General features: G+C 43.6%; 1 protein-coding gene across 3 annotated transcripts in view; it reads right to left on the bottom strand.

The window, feature by feature from the left end:
• GPATCH8 (G-patch domain containing 8) overlaps positions 1-19,643 on the bottom strand; it is a 480,524-nt gene that overhangs the window by 202,518 nt on the left and 258,363 nt on the right. The window lies entirely within an intron of this gene.

The following is a 19,643-nucleotide window of genomic DNA, read 5'->3' as shown; positions in this document are numbered from 1 at the left end:
GGCACGTTGCTTTTAATATGATCTTTGAGGCACACATTTTCACGTGCTAAAAACAGATAGAGGGCCCATATGCAAGTCGTTAATGAGTACAATTACTTTATAGAAGACAATGCCTCATTTCTCAAGTCTGTAAATAGCAGGTGTCCCTGGTATCCAGTTTAAAGGCATTCACATTATCAAACTCAGAAGGATAAAAGGCTTAGTTGCCCTTGCCAGGATCCCAACTTGAGATGCAGAGTCACACCGCATAATAGTAGTGAGCTAACTTTCTAGCTATGCATCTGTGTACAGATTACATCTGGGTCTGTGGCATAACTAACTACGAATGTAGAAATTATTCACACTAGGAAAGCAGCCTTCCCAGAAGAGTGCTGGAAAGTGGTTTTGTGCCTGGGTTCCAACAGAAAACCTGTTCGCTTTGAGAAGACATGGTTTGTTTTAAATGGAAGCCAGACTAATAGAAACCTCCAGAACGTAAAGTTCAGCAGTTAAGTTGTGGTACAGGACTCGGCATGCGCTTTGGGTAGCGGCCCAGGTCTGAATGCATTATCCTGTGTAGTTGCCAACAGGTTACAAATGTGACCCGCCATTGACAAAGTGTGAGTGCAAGAGAGTGTGTGTGTGAGTGAGTGCAAGAGAGTGTGTGTGAGTGTGAGTGCAAGAGAGTGTGTGTGAGTGTGAGTGCAAGAGAGTGTGTGTGAGTGTGTGGGAGTGTGCGTGTGAGTGCGCGTGTGAGTGTGTGTGTGTGTGTGTGTGTGTGTGTGTGTGTGTGGGGGGGGGGGGTCGTGGGGCGTTATGGGAGGGGGGATGTCGGGCTGGGCTTAAGATCATGGCTTTAGCATGATGACTAAATTATTAGGGACGAGCGAGAAACGTCTGACCAGTAAATTATAAGCGTACTCCCGCTGAGAATAGTCTTCTGGTACATGAAATCAAAGTCTTGGGATTATGAGGATTCTGCCTTCACGAAAATGTTAGTCTTAGTTAGGCCTCTCCCTAGCAACAGAAGATCCAGAACAATAGAGCATTACACATGCATGACCTTATGTCATGTTTGTGCTTAGAGTGAGTGAATGTTAGTTCGTTCTGTATTTCAGGCAGCTGTGCTGCAGTTTCCTGGCGTTTATCCAATGCCAGATGGCCCGAGCTCACCTCAAAAACATTTAATGTCCTTCCTCCCTTCTTGTTAGGACAACAGTTTGTGCTGCTGCGTGGATCTAAACACGTTTGTCTTTCATTCAGGACAAGAAGAGTTTAATAAGGTTTCAACCGCCCCGAATTACAACATGTTTATGTGAGACAAGTGCTTTTGGGATCACAGAGCTGAATCTGCAGTTCTTCCAACTGGGGTTATCATCCAGGAAGGAGGCATCTATCACGAACATTTCAAATTAGATTGTTAGTGGAAGAGAAGCCTTTCATCATGCAAGGTCATTTAATTGTAATGGGAAAGACTGATGTAGCAAATTTTAATCCCAGGTTATCAGGCTTGGACTATACTTTCCACTAGTACACTGTGCACATTTGAAGAGGTGCCCTATGCAGTCTCCTATTTGCTACCAGGAGTACAAAAGAGGCCAGTGAGGAAGAAAGGAGATGAGACGCTGCAGTAACATTTGTACAGAGAAAGGCAATTCCGAATTAAAAATGGTCTCTCCTCCAAAGGATATAACCTAGCTTAGTTGGTCGACGTTCTAAGCAGACGGCATTAATTTCTGGGGTTGAGGAGTAGACCTATTCTTTGCATGGCTATCACGAACGTCTAAGCGAGCAGTCCTTTATTATCAGCATCCTCAATCATTAGTACATCCTACATCTGTTAGATACACAGAAGTGCCAGAGGGATGGGCAGTGTATCATATCACCCCTGATTTTGGCTCTGTTCTGACCACAAGCAGAGAACATACTTCTGAAGAATTAACATTCTGAGTCTAGCAAGAGGAATGACATGGGTGCACTAGGACCACGGAGGGGTTGGTGCAGAAATAACGGATTGTCAGTTTCAGTGGTAGAAGCCTTTCGGACAGAGGTAATGCCATTCCTACATGTTATTTATGTCCATTATAAATCGGAACCTCGGATGCAGAACCATTTATTTTGCTTCATGGAGAAACTCACTGTTGAGTTTACGGAGTAACAGATAATGCCACGTTTGAATGAATCTGAATTTAGAATTTACAGAGCACAGATTATTCTCAAAAGAGAGTTTAGTTATTTTTAAAGATCCAGGTTTAAATGGTTTATTTTTTTAGAAATTGTGTGAGGTTCGCCATCTCACATAGCACGAAGAGTGAGAGGAAGGTAATAGCATAATTTTGCACCTACGACAGCAGCTTAATACCCTTTTCTTCCAACTGTACAAAACTTAGTGAGTTCTTAGTGAGATCTCCGAGACCTGGTCAGTGTGTCAGTGTTGAAGACTGTTTGAGTGAGAGCGGTAGACCGCTCTGTGAATGAGAATAAGAGTCTTAAACTTAATCCTCTTTACTATTGGAAGCCAGTGAAGGTCCTTCAATATAGGTGAGATGGAACAGTCTCTGGGAAGATGTAGTAGTAATCTAGCTGGAGAATTCCTCACTAGCTGAAGTATGTATACATATTTCTTGTGCAGGTCTAGGTGAAGAGAATTGGAATCATGAAGCCTGGAGGTTATAAAGGCATGATTTACAGTCTTCCTGGTCTTAAAAGCACAAAAACTAACACCTTACGGAGGGTTCTTAAAAGACAGAAACAAGTGTAACAGAAAGGATCTGAAGTTTGAAGAAAAGCTTATTGTCAACTTGGACACGTGTGTTTCTAACTATTTCACCAGGACAGGGGGTGGACCAAGTTCAGATGGCCACCAGTAGTCAGTACAATGTTATCTTTTCCAAATATCAGCAATCCAGTTTTGTCCGAATTTAACTTTAGATGATTGTTTTCACTCACCTATTATGATACTTTGAGCCAGAGTTGGCTCAGAAACTGCCTGAGCCAACTTGGACACTGAGTCTGTGTTGGCTGGCTGTATGATAGTTTGTGAGCAAAATTATCAATTGAATATCATACATGTAAGCAATCACCTTGAACCGAAAGATTTGGACCAAGGCTGCCAGAGGGTTCATAGAGATATATAAAAGCCCAAGCTTTCAAATAACCCATGTTGCAACCCACAATCCAGGGAATTGTTCGAGACTAAGCTGTGATTATCCAATTTGCCAGTTCTAGGCGACTGGTGTACTTTAGGTAAACATACACTGCTACTGCATGAAATACCTTCATGAACAAACAAAATTAACAGTACAAAATGGAGCCACGTGTAATGAGGGCTGGTAAATTTCAGAAACATGCAATACTCCTTCTAGACAGGATTAGGGTAGTAAACATGCTGGTGAGCAAGTAACATACAATCTTCCAATTGCATAACGTTGAGAACCATTGCAAGAGTTGTCAAATAGAGAAATTTAATGAAAGGATTCTCAGATTCTAAAGATCCAGAATGAGCGCAATGACTCATGACGTCTTGGAGACAATTAAGTATTTTCATTAGTATCCATTCTAGCTTACTTTGGTTCTGGTATTCTGAAATCAGTTTGTGGTTATTTGTTGAAGATTTAAAGCACAGCCCTCTTGGGTATAAACTGTGGTATAGCTTTAGTCATCTTCGAGCATTTGCGAGGGCAGAAAGTTTCCCTTTCAGGCCTATAGCCCCACTCTGGAAGCATGCCTTTTGAAGGTAGTTAGACTGACTTGGGGGCATACATTTGCTGAGGGGGCAGTTTTTTTTATAGTTTAACAGCCTGCACTGCATCCTGAAGCTTGAAGACGTTAGACAGCTGGTAGGAATGGTGTCTTAAAAAATATGGCGCACTATGGATATGCCGTAAATACACATTTCTTGCAATTTTCAAACACTTTTTCAGCGTATGGTGACATGTAATCAGAAGGTAGGCAAGTTTTAGTTCTTGTATGTCATTGTGGTTTAATAAAGTGTGTAGTTAAGGTTTCAGCATATGTGACATTCATGGCCATAATGGTAGGGGCAGTCTTCATCAGCAACTGCTGGAGTGTGCCTTCTTTTTAAAGTTTTCCAGCATGATTTTAATATGCCTTTGCGAGTAGGTTGGAATTAGACCGAGTGCTCAGGTTTTGATTGGGTTTTCACCAAAAAGTAATCCTCTTCCTGTAGAAGATGCATATCCACCCTGTGGTGGTGAGCTGCCCTCTGAATCACTGCATGATATGTTGTGGTAGCATATTGTGGGATTGGCTTTGCTGGGTAGGACTCCAATGGGTAGACATTAAAGTCTTCCCAGGGCTCGTCCCCATCCTGTCACCCACAAGCTGGTCGTACGAGTCTACATCGCCTGCCTGGGTCTGAGCACGAGTGCACTCATCGCTCTGATGACTGGTGGGGGCGTTTATGGGCATGCTGGCGGGGGCATGTGGAGAGGCAGTGATTTGCTTGAGTGTAGGCAGTTTGAGTGGTGGGCTTGTGACCTTATCCTTATGCTTCTTCTGTACCAGTTCTTGCTGCGAGAAAGAGTTCTTCCTCAAAGATCAGTCTGCACTTCTTTGGGGTACAGGGAGCGCAGCCGATCTCAGTCATAAAGGCGGTTGGGCAGAGAATTTACTAGCCTCTGGATGAATAAAGAGCTCTTTCTGCCTGGCGTCGCGCTCTTCTTCCAGCTTCATCAGGATGGGTGCCTCGAAATCATCCTATCTGCGATGAAGGAGCCCTCAGCATGGACGTGTGGCTTGTTTTTGGAGGTGCTCTCAGCATCGATTTTGGTTCAGAATGAGGATGTTTGGTGCCATTAGCTCAAGGAACAGCTGTTGCAGCTTGGCCCCCTTTGCTGGAAGCATGCTTATCTCTGAAACCTTCTCCCAGTGTCAACGGAGCTTGATGGCAGCAGCAGACCAGAGGGTAATTGCTTCTTTGTCCCTTTCTCAGGGCTCAACACAAGACTCTGGGAGGCATTTAATGGAGCAAGGTTTCCCTGACCGAGTTACATTGCTATCTTTTTTTTTTTTTTTTTTTTTTTTTTATTGAGCATGTTCAAAAAAAAAATACAAGGTCAAGCACATGTTGAATTACAAATATTAGTAAGCAAGAAAAAGAGAAATAATAAACTCTAAAAAAGTCATAATATAGAATTAACATAAGATACACGGAAATTGTGGCAGTCGTATAAGCAACTAATATCAATATTTTGAAGGGAAGAAAAAAAAAAAAAAAAAAGGAGGGGTTATAAAATTTCAATTCTCAAAGTTTTTATAATAGTGCTTCCCATATCAAATTTGCCAGAGTAACTTATAATGTTAGTCCCTCTGTCGCTCATACCACCTAGCCACTGGTGACCAAACCAATTCTCCATATATTCTAGATTTTTTCCCTCTAGCTTTATAGATGGCCGTTTCTTGTTTATATGTAGCTAGTAGCCTGTTAAGCCATCCCTGAAATGCTGGGGCCTCAGAATCCTTCCAATGAGTTGCTAAAATGATTCTATATATGGCAGTGCCTATATAAGTTGTATAAATTTCTGGGTTATTAAGTTCTAAGGAACTATCATGTCCAAGTAGGAACAGAGTTGGTGAGGTTTTGATTTCGTGACCGAATATCTCAGTCCAAAATTGTATGATGCTTTCCTTAATTAGATCTAATTTAGGGCACTCACAAAACATATGTAACAGGTTTGCAGGACTAAGTGCACATCTCGGGCATTTATCGTGGTCAATCTTACCCCAGGAAAATAGTTTAGATGGTGTGTAATATAGATTACATACTGTTTTATAGATCTGAGCTTTCAGATTGCTGGCTAGTATGGCTTTGGAGGAGAGCTGCAAAATCATGTCAATGTCAACATTTGGATTATTTAATTTATTCGCCCAGCTAGTTTCTATTTTTTCTATGTCATCAGGGTGATTATTCAAAAGAGTCTCATATATGTTGCTAATTCTAGTTGATGTTTTTTGTATCAAGTCTATGAATGGTATCGTTTTTAATTCTATGTTTGAGATGTGTGGTTTGAGTGATGTGTATATTTGAATGAATTTCAAGTATTCAATAGGGAGAACTTGATATTTAGCAATCAGTTCATCAAATGTTATTCTTCCATCTTGGTTTAGAAAGTCCTCAATAGTTACTAGACCCAGATTCTCCCATCGTTTAGTTATATTGTCATTGAGATATTGAGGTATTACTGAGCTGTGCCATAGGGGTGTATATTTCGTGTATTTAGGGATTAGAAACATTTTAGTACTGCAGATCCAAGTTTTAAAAGCATCAGTTATAATTTTAAATTTTATCTTTTTGAAATATGAGGGCTCAATTTGTCTTAATAATAATCCTCTAGCTGTGCTTCCAAGTGTTATTTCATATATAGAGGGTATATCATGTAATGGTCTATTTTGATCATTACGTCTAGTTGTTGTTAAAAATGTCATTTGCTGTAGTATAGCTGCCCACATATAGTAAATTATGTTTGGTATCGCTAAGCCACCTCTCGAAGTTGATAGTGTTAATTTAGGTAATGCTCTTCTTATCTTCCCATAGCTCCAAATAAAGGAGGATATAATTTGATTTATATTTTTGATAGTTGCTCTATCGCATAAGATAGGGATTGCCCGAAAGAGGTAAAGTATCTTTGGGAAAATTGTCATTTTGATGTAATTACTCCTACCAATTATAGAAAGATGTAGATTATTTACTCTAAGTAAATCAACTTTTATTTTTGTGATTAGTGGATCATAGTTTATTACATTAATATCGTTTGTATTGGACGAGATATTAACGCCTAGATATTTGGCACTTCTAACTCTGAAATGACTTATGTATACTGTATTATCAGTGCATACTACCATTGTTTTATCTTGGTTTAGTGAATACCCCGAATAGAGACCGAATATTTTAGTAATTGCTTCTATTTCAACTAAGGCCTCCGTGGGATTAGTTGTTAAGACCGCAACATCATCGGCATATGCGAGAACTTTGGTATTGTAGATGCCAGTTTTTATTGGTATGATCGCTAACGAAGTTAATAGTTTAATAATTACAGGGTTAATGTACAATGCGAATAGAAGTGGAGAGCACGGACACCCCTGTCGCGTGCCTCTCTGGATTTTAATGTTTTCAGATTCGCAGCCCCCTGTCAGAATTCTGGCCTTTGGATCTACATATAAAGCTTTAATTGATTTTATGAATCCCGGGCCGATGTTATTGAAGGCTAGTATTTCCCAGAGAAATCGCCATGAGACCCGATCGAAAGCCTTTTCGGCGTCTAAGAGAACTAGCGACATCTGACTTTTCTCTACTTTCATTATATCAAACAGGGCTATAACTCTACGTATATGATCAGTAGTGCTTTTGCCTGGTATAAACCCGTGTTGCCAAGGAGTCACCAGTTTTTCAATTATTTTGCCCAGGCGATTGGCGAATATTTTGGCGTATGTTTTAGAATCTGAGTTAATCAGTGAGATCGGTCTATATGAGGTTGTTAATTCCGGGGGCTTATCCTTCTTTATAAAAACAGCTATATTTGTTTGTTTCCAAGATTCCGGGGGGATTCCATGCCATTGAACACCCAAAAACAGATCGTGGAGAAATGGGATTATTACTTTGCCCAATATTTTATATAAGTCTAGGGGTATCTTGTCAGGTCCTGCTGCTTTACCTGCAGCTAGTTCCGATATTGCCAGCTCTACTTCGATACGAGTAATTTCTTTGTCTAGTTCTTTTTTTGTGTCGTTATCAATAGTTTGTACCATGTTAGTCTCGCTGAGCCAGTTGGTTAGAAACCCTCTAATTTCATCAGCCGAATGTTTATCTTCGTTTTGATATAATGTTTGATAATATTCTTGAAAGCAATTGGCTATCTCTTTTTGAGTGGTATATTTATGTCCGCTAAACTCAATACTTTGAATAGTGTTGCGAGATTGAGTTTGCCGGGTCTTTAAGGCAAGGTGTCTCCCTATTTTTTCCCCAGTTTCGTAGATTTTATTTCGGTTGGTTTGATAAATTTCTGCTGCTTTTTGGGTTAATTCGTTATTTACCTCCGCCTTGAGTATTAAAATCCTTCTTAAAGTGTCCTCAGCCTGCTCTCCGTAACGTAATTGATTGGCATGGGTAAATTCTAGTTGTTTTAGTCTATTAAGAAGTTGTGAGTGAATCTTTTGTCGTTCTTTTTTCCGGCTACCAACAAAAGTAGCAGTCTCTCCCCTTAATGCCGCCTTAAAACTGTCCCATACGCTATTCCGTGACGCACTATATTGATTTATTTCAAAGAACTCTTTGGTCCATTGTGTTATATGTTCTATATATTCCTGGTTAACCAATAATTTGCGGTCAAATGTCCATTGTGGGTATTCCCTATTGAATCCCGGTATTTCTACTATAGCGTTAATAGCGTTGTGGTCAGATATTGTCTTGGGATCTTTGAAGACAAGGGAGTTCTGAGCAATATCTGCAGTTACAAAGATATAATCAATACGGACATATTTTTTGTGAGGGTACGAAAAATAGGTGTATCCTGGATCTCTACTGTTGTTTAAAGTCCATATATCTTGAAGATTGTGGCTCTGAACTAAATTTACCACTGCTCTGTATATCTTTGGCTTCCGGCCAGAGTACTTATAATGACCCTGCTGAGACTGAGGTTGGCTAAATGTTAAATTAAAATCTCCACAAAGAATTAAAGTTCTTGGCCAAAGTGCTAATTCTATTTCTAGTTCAATGTATAGTGTAGGGTCATCAAGATTTGGCCCGTAAATAGAGCAGATGGTTACGCCTAAAGCTAACTGAACAATGACCCATCTTCCATGGATATCGGCTTTTTTCCGTATTGGGGCACCTAACCATGTTCTTGCTAGTATTGAAACACCTCTAGTTTTTGTGGTTTGTTTTGTTGTAGCTAATAAGTTATAGCCTGGTATTTTTAACTGATTAATCTCTCCTATTGGAATGTGAGTTTCTTGTAAACAGATAATATCCCAGGAGCTATGGGACATTACTTGCGATAATTGAGCCCTCTTTCCTCTGTCATTGAGTCCTGACACATTCCAACTGCCAATGTTCAACTTTCCCATTTGTTTATTTTATGTTTTACGTGGTGCTTATCTGACATAGTTCCTTTAGTTCCTTTAGTAGTTACGAACTTGCTCATTTTTTGTTTTCCCCCTCCCTCCCCCCCCCTCTCACCCTGCACACCCTGGTTCCCACCCCCTCCCTCCACAGTCCTCGCCCCCCTACCCCTACCCTGACCTCCCAAATAGAGCAAAAAGACTCCATAAGAGTCTGTGATGATGGATTAGCATATTCCAACCAGAGCTCACGAGGCATGCAATCAGTGACTTATACTAAAGCGATATGAGAAGAAGTGAAAAATAGAGAGAATATAATAAAAGTATAGTATAAATGAGAGGGGATAACACCATAAGTGATAAATTAGGTAGATCTTATACAATTAATAGAACAATTAATAGAACCAAACGAGTCAAAGAGACATCACATTACTCCAGAAATATCCCTATATCATTGACTGATTATGCTTTCTATGAGCTTTCATAGGCTCTCTAGGTACTCTTTGGCCTTGATCTCGGATGTAAAAAAGTTAGTTTGGCCCTTGTAGATTATTTTTAGTTTTGCTGGGTTGTTCAAATATACCACAGCCTTTTTTTCCTGGAAGGGCTTGATAAGTTGTCTGAGACGCCATCTTCTTTCAACTGTCCAATGACAGAAATCAGGGCGTACAAAATAGGATATGTCGTCTTTGCTCCGGTGCTTATCAGGTGTAGCTTTCTCTGATATGGCTTGTCGCAGCAAGAAGTTCCCAAAATATACAAGAATTGCTCGTGGATATTTGCTTGTGGTGGTTGCAGCTTTTATAGATATAGGAAGCCTATGAGCTCGCTGCACTTCGTAACTCCAATCCCATGTGTTAAGTTCAGGAAGGGTATCACGAAATAATTGAATAATGAAAGAACGACAGTCTTCACCCTCCATTTTCTCCGGTACCCCAAGAACTCGTAAGTTGTTTCTACGGAGTCGGTTTTCATAATCTTCAAGCTTCCACCTGATATCCTGAAGCTGTGTTTCATTTGCTTCGATTCGTTCATTTGCAGCAGCTGCTTCTGTTTCATTTATGACAATCCGATCTTCAATGTCATTTAGTCTTTCAGTGAAAGCACCCATTGTCTTTGAGAGCTTGCGAACCACGGTCTGGACCTTCTGCAGGCCAGCTCGAGCTTTACGACTATCTTTTGATGTCTCCTCCCGATGAGAAGCTATGGCCTGTAGAACTGTTTCCATCACTTGTGTCAGTGTAGCTTCTGGAGACCCAGTTTGTTCTCTATTTGGGGTCTGTTCTGCAGCTAAAGATAGTGATTTTGTGGCCGGGATCTGAGGCTGGTTAAGGGTCAAAACAGTTGGGGTATAGTCCCAAGACAACTCATTGGCTCCGTGATGCGCAACTTTCTTTTTTTTAGTATAGTTCTTCTTCTTCTTTCGCGTTGTTCTTTTGGAGGATTATGGTCTGATTCTGAACTTAGATTAGTGTCTATATTAGTGTCTATATCATTTTCACCTTCATCTAATTCTTCAAGTTCATCAGTATACTCGGACCAACTAATGTCTTCTGAGAAGGAGAAAAAATCAGTTATATCTCTATCAGCTTCCATTACCGCATTAGAGTCTAATGGATGATCATCATTTCCCAGCTCATTGCCACTCATCGTAATTTCTTGGGTTGCTAGAAGTTTTGCAACCTCTACAGATTCTATGGTCTCTGCAGCTTCCTGTGCAGGCTCTCTCAACCTATGAACAGCCCCTTCTGCGTACTTCTGAGGGACATTAGTACTTTCTCTGCTATTGCTATTGCTCTCGTTATCAGGTAAAGTATAGCTCTTGGATGACCCAGCAGTCTCGATAATAGTAATATGATTATGATCGTCCCCATTATCCACAGTTTCGTCCACAATGTCAGAAGTTGCAGCAGGTGTGCTTATTTGCCCTACCGAATCACCAACAATGTCACAAGCCCCCTGATTTTTTAGAGCTAGTACATCAAGAGAGGCAGGTACATTTTGAAGTGCCTGGCTTACCTTCATTGATGGCGGACCAGTTCCCTTGGTTAATAAATCAGTTGTAAGCCCTTCAGTTTGTTCAGGTAGCCCTGCTGGGTCTGATGCGTGCTGCTCATTACTTGTCTTGGTTAAGTTCGCTTCATCTGTCCCCTCGGGGCTGCTTCCAGCTGTGTTTTCCGGATTCTTCTTACCATTGCCTTCCACAGCCTTTTCGGTTAGTAAACTAGTCCCATCTTCAATGGATACGGGGGGAAGCTGAACTTGATTGGTTTGTTGAAGTTGAAGTGATTTTGACATGTGTTTCTGGCCGGCTGCACGTTGCAGCATAGTGATCACTGTTGCGGGCTTTGTGGGTAAAGGGACAGCTGGAGTTTTGTTTGAGACTGTTCTTCGAGTGGGTGTTTTATCAGTTACTGTTTCCGCTGTGCTTTCATGCTGCTCACCCCGAGTAGTACCACGCCTGGCTCCAGCTTCTTGATCTCGTATTGCCTGTCGCGCTGCCCTTGTCTTGGCAGCTGCAGAGGCGACGGCCGCTGCGTTTTTCGGGGCCATTATACCCTGTAAGCAATGTGAACACTGCGTGCTGCTGGGGTAGGCGGTGTAAGCGGTGTAAGCGGAGTGCTCCGTGGATTGCTTCTCTGCTTCTAAATTCAAGCTTGAGGGTCCAGCGAAGTTCCGCCGCCGTGAAGCCCAGTGATCCTCTGCTGTTGGGCGGCTGCCGGCTAGCAGCCGCAGTACTGAGTAGCCGATTACCGAGGCGAGGAGAGAGAGCGTCGCCTTCACTGGAATCGGACGGTCTGCGGGTACGTTCCTTGAGCAGTCTCCCTCGGTTGTCAGCCGTGGCACAGGATCCAAGCACCGCATCTTATTCTGTATGATTAATCCCCTCGGCTTTCTCTTGTTTTCATGTTAGTGTAGCGGCATCCCCCGCAGCTCTGGTCAGCAGTTGCTAACAGCGTCTAGCCTGACGCCGCCATCTTTTGCCTACGGAGTCGAGTTACATTGCTATCATAGTCAAACCCCTAACATTGTTCTTTGATGAGGGGCCCTGCTGGTTTCGACGCAGAGGACTGTGGAAACACTTGGACAGCAGTTGAATCGTTAGGACCTTGGAGGAGCTTGCCTAGCCCTCCTCTAGGCTGATTAGATTGTTTTGCCTGAAACTGCAAGTGGTCTTCAAGGAAGATTGCTGCTGCATCTTCCTATACACCAAACGCCTTTCCCTTTGTTACCTCGGTCTTTTTCACAACAAAAAGTGTGGTAGAATTCACAGTACGCTTTGCTGTGGTCAGGTCTAATCAAAGATGTTTTGCGTTGGGTAAAACTGCAAAGGTGTGCGTTTTATCAACTCCCTTCTTTACGGATTCCGCGGAGCTATGCTCTGAAAATCTGAAAGATGTCTCGACCGTTCAGGGTAGGTCTGATTCTGGGAGCTCAAAGTAGGGCAGCCATCGTTGGCGGAGAAGGTTGAGTGGTTTATCAGCTGGAAGAAAAGGCGCAAACTGCGAGGTGATTGCAAACCTAGTTTTCAGTCTTGGAGGACAGAGCAGCTAGGATGGAAAAAGACGCAAGGCTACACATGGGCCTCTGAATCCTTTACTGAACACATCTAAACAAGACTGCGGAGGAAAAACCATCTAGGGTGAAGTTGGTGGCCATGTGCATTGAGGACTAAGTCAGAGCACATCCTGTGACACGAAAAGTCTTTGAATAAATACAAGTTGTAATGTTTGAGCCTAATACTAGATGGAAGGAGTATGCAGAGCATGTGTATCTACAGGAACACATTAAAAGTCTGAAGATACCTGAAGAAATAAAAAGTGTGTCCCAATCTCTTCTACTCTAAAACCGTAGGCTTCCAATGTTCAGTCATATCGTCCCTTATTTTGGGTTGCTAGCTGTTGCCTAACTAAATACTGGCTGCACCGGTCTTAAAGAGTGCAATTCAAATCCTGATTAGGATCCCTAAAACCAAAGATAAGGATGCACTTCTCCAGAATAGACATATGATTGAGAGTAGTCCTACACAGAAGAAACGAGAAATTTGTTTGGCTCATGCATCCCAAATGTGCATCTAGAATGAAAGGAGACCCTACACAAGTAATTGACAGATGTTTGTTAAGGTCAGAACATTTGCTTCTCGCGTCAGGCCTGGATTCCTCTGACAACTTGCTAATTTGAGCAGAGTGCAAGACGACTTGCTGCTCTACCACCCAAGGAAAGGAGCACACATCTAGCCACCTGGAAGATCTGCACATGGCCAAAATGGCTCACACATGCATTGAGAACACATCAAGGAACACATAGATAATTCAAGATTCATGATCTTTGGGCAAAGACAACACACAAACAATGCGTCAACTGGGTCATGCAGCTAGAGACGTTTTACTGCTCCTATCTAAGGTGAGTCTACACTGTTCCCGAACCATTCAGTGCCCCTCAAGGTGCCACTGCCTGCCCTCTTGTAGTTCCAGAGGGTGAAAGAAGACTTATTTTTAAAGCCACTGCAATTGGAGGGGCGGTATGATATCATGATTGTGGAACTAATTTAACCATCTTCCAAACCCTTAGGGTCTCTACCCCTAAAGTGGAGTTTCTCAATGGGACTCCTCAAGCCTTTGAGTCCAATGTATGCATGCTCCACTAGATATTCTTTAATTCAGGTAATATTAACAATAAAGTGCCCTTCAAGCTTTGTATCCCCTTGGATTGTCACAATGGTCGTTGGTCCACTTCTATATCTGCCCCCATTTAAAAAATATTGGGACCAGTTGTGTCCTTACCTGCTGTTTAAATAGACTGTGTAGCCCCATTTACTGACCAAAGACTCTTAGAAACCTAAAACATATTTTCTTGACTTCGGTGCAACCCTTGATGTTTGGATGGTGAGTCTTTGAATACGGGATTTATTTTTAGCACTTGTTGAGCTGGACCTTCCAGTTCTCCATTTTTACAGAGTTATATATTTTCCACCTAGTGGCAGAGAGTAGGGCTATCATACCCCCTCCTGCTGGTATCGTATGCGTGACTGATATTGTGCAGCGCTCGAGAACGGTGCTCATTTGGACTCCTGGCACTTTAATTGAGTCTGTGCAGCGCTCGTGTCCTGTGCTCATTTGTACTCCAGGCACTATTCTTATAATTGACTGTGCAGCGCTCGTGACCTGTGCGCTTTAGTGCCTCTGCAACTGCTTTAATTAATTATTTCACGCAGCGCTCAATAACGCTACTTGCCTCGCATTTGTTTCTGCTAGCGCTTTTATTGTTGTGCACCTCGAGATTGTTGTCGGAGCTTTGCTGATTAGTCTGTTTACTGTGCAGCCATTTTGTTGGACCCCTTGCAGACCCTCCCTGCACCTAGATCCCGCCTCCCAGCTGACCCTCCCACGCTCCGCCCCCTCCACTCTCCATTTATGTCAGATGTCCCAACGTGCAGCGTCCACGCGCTACGGCCGCGCCGAAGGTGCGCCAAAGGTAAGCCCGTCTACGCCCGTCCGCGCCTGGACCGCGCCCAGCGCCTGTCCCCCTGGTCCCCGCCGCTCCCAACCCACTAGACTCACATATGATGCCGCAACTCTCCTCACTCTCAACCCCGGACGCACTCCACTATGCTGCGAAGCTACCCCTGGACGTACCCACGGCCCATTCTCCTGCCTCTCCTGTAAGTTCAACTGCTTCAGGACCCTCACCAAACACACTTCCTCCACACACAGCTCCGAACCCAACAACTTGAAGTGCATCCTACTGAACACCCGCTCGGTCCACAGACATGCAACCGAACTCTGGGACCTAATTGACACTGCGTCACCTGACATCGCCTTCCTTACTGAAACATGGATGAACGCATCTTCTGCCCCCGACATCGCCATAGCCATACCGGACACTTACAAGATCATTCGAAAAGACCGCACCGATCAAACTGGAGGAGGCATCGCCATCGTCCATAGAAACACCATCAAAATTACAACCAGCTCTGACGTCAATCTTGCAACCGCCGAACACCTCCACTTTCAGATCCACACCGACCCCAGGACCACACTTAGAGGAACCCTCATTTACAGGCCCCCAGGCACCCGATCTCAATTCAGCGACGACATCGCTGACTTCGTCAGCCCGCACGCCCTCGCCTCCGAGAACTACATTCTTCTAGGAGACCTCAACTACCACCTTGACAACATTCTCGACAACACCACCACCACCCTTCTGGACAACCTGTCCAATCTCGGACTCAAACAACTTGTTGACACCCCCACTCACATAGCCGGACACACGCTCGACCCTATCTTCACCTCCAGCAAGCACATCTCTTTCGATCACACTACAGCTCTCCACTGGACGGATCACAGCTGTGTTCACTTCAGCTAAAAAACAACCCTGACCCACAACCGTCCACAACCCATTCCCCGAAGAAAATGGAACAAAATCACCACCGACCAACTCCTCGCATCACTCAGTCAAAACACTCCCACCCTAGCAACGGACCCAGACCTAGCGGCCACCAACCTCAGGCAATGGATTACCCACAGTGCGGACGAACTAGCACCCCTGAAAAAACACCAGCCGAAATCATCCAGCAAAAAAGCTCCCTGGTTCAATGATGACCTTAAAAAATCCAAGAAGACATGCCGCACCCTGGAGAAGAATTGGAGAAAAGAACCAACCTCAGACAACATGGCCTCCCTCACGACAGCCACCCGCAAACACCACCAACTGATTCGATCCGCCAAGAAATCAGCATTTAAGGACCGTCTCGACAACAATTCTCATAACAGCAAGGAACTCTTCAATATCAAAGAATTCACCAGCCCTCCCGCAGCATCCAACGACATCACTAACTCCCAAGACCTCTGCGATTCTTCTACAACAAAATTGCCGACATCCACAACAGCTTCAAGAATTCTCCCAATGACCAACTCACCCCACCCCCTGCAGATCCCACCCCTCCAACTAACTACCTCAACTCCTGGAACCCAATCACCATTGAAGACACCATTCGCCTCATGAACTCAATCCACTCTGGCTCACCTTCTGACCCCTGTCCCCACTACATCTTCAACAAAGCTGACTCCATCATCGCTCCCCAACTCCGCGATGTCATCCAACTGCTCCTTCAACTCCGCCACCTTTCCAGAAATATGGAAACACGCCGAACTCAGCGCCCTTCTGAAAAAACCAACAGCAGACCCCTCAGATCTGAAAAACTACCGACCCATTTCCCTCCTCCCTTTCCCGGCCAAGGTCATCGAGAAAGCCGCCAATAGCCAACTCGCAGCCTTCCTTGAATCCAACAACTCCCTGGATCCCTCACAGAACGGCTTTCGAGCCAAACAAAGCACCGAAACCGCCCTCATTGCGGCGACCGACGACATCCGAGCACTCCTGGACAGCGGTGAAACAGTGGCCCTCATCCTACTCGACCTCTCCGCCACCTTCGACACTGTCTGTCACAACACCCTCATACAACACTTCAACAACATCGGCATACAAGGAAAAGCCTTGGACTGGATCATCTCGTTCCTTGCCGGGAGAACCCAAAGAGTCCGACTCCCCCCTTTCTACTCAGAGCCCACCGAAGTCATCTGCGGCGTACCTCAAGGCTCCTCACTCAGTCCCACCCTCTTCAACGTGTACATGAGTCCCCTCGCATCCATCGCACGTCAACACAACCTCAACATCATCTCCTACGCCGACGACACCCAGCTAATCCTTTCCCTCACCAAAGACCCCAACACCGCCAAAAACAACCTTCACGAAGGTATAAAAGAAGTAGCCGAATGGATGAAACAGAGTCGCTTAAAACTCAACTCAGACAAAACGGAGGTGCTCATCCTAGGATCCTCCCCCTCAGCTTGGGACGACTCCTGGTGGCCTTCCGCTTTGGGATCTGCGCCCACACGCACAGACCATGCACGTAACCTTGGCTTCATTCTAGACTCCTCCCTCTCAATGTCTAGACAAGTCAACGCCGTATCGTCCTCCTGCTTCAACGTCCTTCGCATTCTCAAAAAGATCTTCCGCTGGATCCCCCTCGAAACAAGAAAGACTGTCACCCATTCACTGGTCACGAGTCGACTGGACTATGGCAACACACTCTACGCCGGAATTACAACAAAATTGCAGAAAAAACTCCAGCGCATCCAAAACGCATCAGCGAGACTCATATTAGACATCCCGCGCCAAGAGCACATCACAGGTCACTTAAAAAACCTCCACTGGCTTCCCGTCAACAAAAGAATTACTTTCCGCCTTCTTACCCACGCACACAAGGCCCTTTATAATCTTGGACCCGAATGCCTCAACACCCGACTGTCCTACTATCCCACCCGACAACTAAGATCATCCAACCAAGCCCTCGCCGCAGTCCCGCGCATCCGAAAAACCACCATGGGTGGCAGATCCTTCTCCTTCCTGGCTGCCAAGACCTGGAACTCACTCCCCACCCACCTCCGCCTTACTTAGAATCACATCTCCTTCAGAAAAGAACTGAAAACATGGCTATTCGATAAACCATAAACCCCTCCCTCCAGCGCCTTGAGACCCTCTGGGTGAGTAGTGCGCTTTATAAATACATGAACTTGAACTCATAGCAAATATATACACTTTACTTCTTTGTATGACACCTATGTACCATTGGCCAAGACCACGTTTAGAAACAATGCAGTGAAACCAATATGCTACAAAGATAGCTGGTTCACAAATTGCATCTGATAGGAGAACACTGGCTAAATGCAGCAATGTTATTTAAATAGCTAGTGTGTACCGTGTAAACACTAAAAACTTGTGGGATTATATTTCAGTTGCAAAAACTGCTAGCATCTTCTAGTTTTCATGGTGCTTCATAGGTTTCATAGCTCTTTTAATTCAAATGTTTGGAAGCAATTTTCTTTTAAGATAGGAGTACTTACTACACATCAAGTATAAGGTTTGTTATTTATTGCCCTATTGTATCTAAGATTCTAACCTCCCCACCATCTAGAGTAAATCTTGTATTGCTTCACCTCACCTCTAGTGGAGATGTGTGTCCAAAGTCACTTGGCTCTCCAATTGGAGTTTAACAGTATTGGTGACATTGGCACAATCGTGAAACCCATCAATACTGTTGCAGGACACTACCCAGTAACCAGGGGCTGCCTCCAAACTCGCCAAAAAAAGACTCAACATCTGCAGGTCTTCGTTTTTCCCCACTCTTCCAGATTATTAGCAGTGATCTGCCAGCAAATAGAGTGTGATTTAGGAAGTTAATGTTTGGTTGTAGCATCTGCATTCCCACAAATACATATGGTTGCTGGCCTCTCGCTCCTCTCAAAGCTATCATCTCTGTAGATGAACTAATGTCTGAAAACCTAAAATGTGTTTTTTCCACACATGCTTTCAGAATATTTGCCTCTGCTTTCACCCAGCATATTTCATCATTGCTCTGGGGACTGAAGACAGTATAGCCTTTAAACAGTAAGTCCAACATTTTTTTCTGTACATCAACTTTAAAGCAGTCAATTTGCACTGTGAGGAACAACGCATCAAAATGCCATGGCAAAAGACCTACGCTGAGAAACTGGTAACATCTGTCACAGCATGACTACCTTGGTTGAACACTAATTCCTCGAAGAGCTCCTATCTCTGGTCTGTAGAGAACCGTTGTACAACCCGACACAAAAATTGGTCATACCTCCCCACAGTTAAGCAGTTGATCTTGTAGCGTTCATGGTCGCTTGAGACAGTGCACTGATTTTCCTTTCAACTACTCTGGTGGAAATGATAATGATGTAGATGTCCGATAAAGTTGATACAGATGTAGGTGCGGACACCATAAAAGTCGACTTGGGAACCTTGATGAGATAAAAATAATTTGCTCCTTGCATTTTTACATGTCTTTGTTTTGTTCACTTTACTGTGAAATACCATGTCTGCATGGTCAGGCATGGCACTCCCTTTCTTCAAGAGTACTTAAACACATGCAAGCCTTACAATAATCTTTGGAATATTATAAAGGAAGACAACACAGACAGAGCCTAGCTAAATTTGACATTTAACACCACCACAGCCAGTGCATTTCATGAATGGTTGAACCATGGCCTCAAAAGGTAACCACCACAGCCCGGAGCCTTGGAGAAAACACCAAGTCTGCTCCTAAGGACCCTGACCCCTCACTTGAAAAAAGCTACCTTAACCAGGCAGAAAAGAGGGGGAAATGACAAAAAGATGCTACACCCAAAATGCAAAACGACAAAGTTCTCGAAGCTGCAGAAAAAAGAATGCAATAGGGTTCTGTTGTTGAAAGACCCTCATATGATGTGATGAAAATGAGTCTCCTTTGTCTCACAGCAGTAGAACCCCACTGAGTTCAGAATTCATGTTTGCACACACCCAAAGAGTTGAGGCAAAAAGCAGTGCTACAGAATCCTGAAACCAGGGAATGTATTCAGTTAAAAAAAGGAAATACTATATTATGCTATTGCTCTAGCCGAGACCCTAGCACAATTTCTTCCCTAAAATGCATTTATGAAAGCCTTTTATCTTGTTTAAGGTAGAAAGATCAGCAAAAAAAGAACTAGTAGCATATTAAGAAATATGAACACAAAACTAGC

This window comes from Lissotriton helveticus, chromosome 5_1 (genome assembly GCF_964261635.1).
Source record: "Lissotriton helveticus chromosome 5_1, aLisHel1.1, whole genome shotgun sequence".
Taxonomy (NCBI): Eukaryota; Metazoa; Chordata; class Amphibia; order Caudata; family Salamandridae; genus Lissotriton; species Lissotriton helveticus.
Note: the sequence above shows the minus strand (reverse complement) of the source record. Positions and strands in the feature narration are given on the sequence as shown.